Raw genomic sequence first — 4,103 nt, 5'->3', positions numbered from 1 at the left:
TCTTGGAATGTTATCTGTACTTGTCCCTCCCCTGACTGTAGATGCGATTTATGGCTGGAGGTGTTAAATGGTCCGTGTGTGTGTATGTGTATATATATATATATATATATATATATATATATAAAGCCCACAGTGTACGCAGCACTCTACAAAAGGTTTGTGTGGCGGGAGTGTATAATCAATGATGTGGAAATGTGAGTGTTGCATTACTAAAAGTGTGTGTAGATGCTATGTGGTCCCTACTGGTATATAGGGATGGAATAACATGGAGCACATAACATGAGTTGTATGTGTAAGACAGCTGTTTGTGCATACATATAGCACAGTATGTATAGACATGGCATTCAGCACTCATGGGAAGAGAGTTCACTTGTGTCAGTAATGACTCAAAACTTCAGTCTCTGTTTAGGCCACCGCTAAGTATTCCGAACAGATGCATAAATTTGCATTCGTGCAACTGTCTCTCTTTCGGTGTTCTAAAATTACCTTTGAGTATGGCCACCTTCAGACTGTTCATATTATGGCCGGAGTCAGGGAAATATTCGCCGACAGGACTGTCTCTTGTTCTGCGTGTGATGCTGTGGCAATGCAGGTTCATTCTCTTGTTTAGCCCCTGTCCCGTCTCGCCTATGTAGTAGCAGCCCCCTGGGCATTTCATGCACATGATGCGGTACACAACATTGCTGGAGGAACAGATGAACCTGCCTCTGATTTTGTACTCTCGATCCCTGTGTGGTATTTGTATTGTGCCCGCTGTGTGGAGCATTGCACAGGTTTTGCATCTTGTGTCCTGGCATGGTCTCGTCCCGCATTCAGTTGTACTGCTGAATACTTTACTCCTCACTATAATTTTCTTGATTTATGAGGTTGTCTGTATGATAAGTGTTTCAGGGAAGACCTGTTGCAGTCTTGTAATCTTCCTGGAGCATGGGTTGTAGTTCCCTGGCGATCTTCGTAGGGCTTCTAGGTGTGGGTTATGTGACCACCAAAGGTACCCTGTCACTTGTCTCTTTCTGTTTGTATTCAAGGAGATCACTTCTTGGTGTTCTGGTGGATTTGTTGGTCTACAATTCTGTGATTATATCCACGGTTTATGAAATCTGATCTCGGTTCTGTAATCCGCAGGCCTGTCTGCTGTGTCGAAGCATATCTGGCTGTATCATATTATGGTTTGACTGTATATGGTTGCATGCTTTGTGTGTCGGGTGGAAGCTGGTGTCCCTCAAATAGCTTGCTGTGTCTGTAGGTTTGCGGTATAGAGGTCATCTGTAGTTCTTTATGGTGGTGTTTAGGAAATATACTTCGTCCGGGGAATGGGTGAGGTTGATGGTTGGTGGAACGTATTGAAGTTCTCATGGAACTGTAGGAGGTCCTGTTCGCCAAAGGTCCAAATCGGGAGGATGTAGCGAACTTATGTAAGGGGTTTCAAGTGACAGGTGGAAAGAAAGTCACTTTCCAGTTTTGCACAGAACAGATTGGCATACTGTGGCGCCATCCGAGTGCCCATAGCGGTCCCGGTTGTCTGGAGGTATGTATAATTTCCAAATGTGAAGTAATTATGGGTCAGAATAAATTAGATGCCTTTTGTCTCTGTGAGTGGCTTCTGCGGTCCCAGAAAGTGTCTACAGGCTGAAATTGTGTGTGAGTGTGCACGGCTCAACCCCCTTATAACGCTGTGCTTGGGGTCCAAAGAATCACTGCGTTATAAGCGGATTCACGTTGTAACAGATCGCGCTATAACGTGTGTGTGTGTGTCACTTTATAAATAAAAACATGGATGTTAATTGGTGAGGGACAAATATGCTCCTTGTTTGTTTTTCTTTGTGTTCACATTTTTTATTAATTCCCCTCTAGGCCTATGGGAATTGGAAAGCGAATATATATAAAAAAAAAAAAAAATTTTGCAATAAAATTGTGACTTTCATTTTTAAGTGCTGATCCCTCGTGTTGCTGTTTAGTGCACAGAATCAGGCAGTTTGAAGGCGAGTACAACAGAAAACCTACATTACCAGCAATGCTCTTGTGATATTGTAGGTACATCAAAGGGTAGAAAATATGGGAGCCACACATACCAAGTGTACCCCTGCTTACATCTGCTTTGTTTGACTGATGCACCAATTTCTATACCCCACAATTCATTGATCTGTAAAAGACTCCAGATGCCATGACAAACTGTAGGTGTCCTGTCACCCATGTGTAATTTTCACTTGCCAGAAGACCCTTCTTTGATTGGAAATGAAATCAAACCCTATTCAAGATCCAATCAGATATTTCGGGTGGGATTTTTGAAAGTCGATTTTGATTTAAGGAAATGTAACACTTATTGTAATAAAATAAAAAAAATAAAAAATCTCATACCACCCCTTACCATCCACAGCCAGAGCGGTTTAACCATACCTTGCTGGACATACTGGGAACTTGAATGTGTATACTGTACCTTTTATTGAGGAAACCATTTTTTTCACCATACTATTTTGTTTGGTCATGAGGCATAAATACCCATTGGATATCTGTTATGTTTACACTGAAAAACCATGATGTACAGCTCTGTTCAATATGGACTTGCAGGGGTTATCTCTTGCAAACGGAGCTGTGATCACATCAAGAGTTTTGCAATGGAGACTTGGACACTGTTATGGGATTTGGCCCAATGTTGGGGAACCAGGGAGTGGTCCACTACCTGCTGAGGGGACTTTCTCAGCAAGAAAGCTGTATGCCCTGCAGCTCTATCTGTATTGTATGATGTACCTGCCGATATTTGGGCATGCTATTTTTGGCTTCCTGGTCCACCTTCAACCCCAGTAATCTCATAAACCGGGCCTGGGGCCATGTGCAGGGACCAGGACTATTGTTCCAACCCAGATTGGCTGTCATCTCCCTGATTTGAGAAAGGGGAATAACTACTACTCCCTAGCTTCAAGTTAGTTGTCCTGACAAGAGCTCAGTGTGCTGCTGATGGGGGACTGGCAGGGCCCCTGTAAAAGAAATAGCTGTCAGGGAGTCACCAGAAAGGAACTGACACCCAGTGTAGGGATCTAGAGCATCCTGCGGAGCTGCGGTCTGTGTGTGCAGCGTCGGCCGAAGCTGTGTGGAGTGCTGGATCATAGGGGTAAGCTGCATCCGTGGGAGACCCACAGGGAACAATCCTAGCACCGGTGCAGAGGAGACCGGCAACCCCTCGTCACTTGAATGAACTCTGCCTGAAGAGTCGAGCTGCAGAGGTACCTTCAGGGCATCCAGCTGCAGCAGCTGATGATCTCCACCGCACCAAACATGTAGCCCAGAGACTATTAGCTCTTCCTAGTATTTTATTACGTGGAACTGCTGGGAAGTTACCCAAGTCCTGGGGCTGGTTTTGGTTAACTATTTAGGCTCACCTGGAGCCATCACAAGGACCGTGATAACACTCTGTGAGTATTTTCCCAATGCTATTCCCTTGTATTTTATATCTGTCCTGGCTGTTGACATCCCTGTTGTGTCCCAATATAATACATCTAAAACTTATAATATTCCCTGTGTCTAGCTAGTGTAACCTGTGTCTCAGGTAGCTCTAAGGGGCTACTATAGGGCTGAGCCTACCCTCGATGGCTCTGAAGGCAGCGAATACCCAAAGTTATGGGCACTGATTGGAGACCTCTGCTCATAAGGTACCCCGTTACATGACCGTACCTATGTTTAATGAGCCATCAGAAATATTTCCAACTTGATCATCAAGTGAAGGCAGTGATGATGAAATTGATCATCTGTTAAATGTTTCTATCTCCTTCACAATGTTAATGTGGAACGTTTTATAAATAGCTTCTACTGTACATGATGAGAAAGAAAGACCTCCTAACTCGGTGTTAAACCCTGAAGCTGTTTCATGTGTACCTACTTCTACTTCTAATAGTGACAATACTTCCATATTTCTTGGCACAAAAAAAGATGGAATTCCATTTTAAAAGTGAAAATGGGACTATAAAAGGTTGTTGATCAACTTCAACCTGAATCAGAAGGTGGATCTCAACTGCAATCGGATTGAGATTTTGACCCTCGGAGTGTCCAGGAACATGTTGCTGAGAGAAAATCTCAAAGAACCGAAAAAAAGAATGCACACGGCGCAC

The sequence above is a fragment of the Ascaphus truei genome, chromosome 6 (genome assembly GCF_040206685.1).
Source record: "Ascaphus truei isolate aAscTru1 chromosome 6, aAscTru1.hap1, whole genome shotgun sequence".
Classification (NCBI taxonomy): domain Eukaryota; kingdom Metazoa; phylum Chordata; class Amphibia; order Anura; family Ascaphidae; genus Ascaphus; species Ascaphus truei.
The sequence above is the reverse complement of the archived record's forward strand: the minus strand, read 5'-3'. Positions refer to the sequence as shown.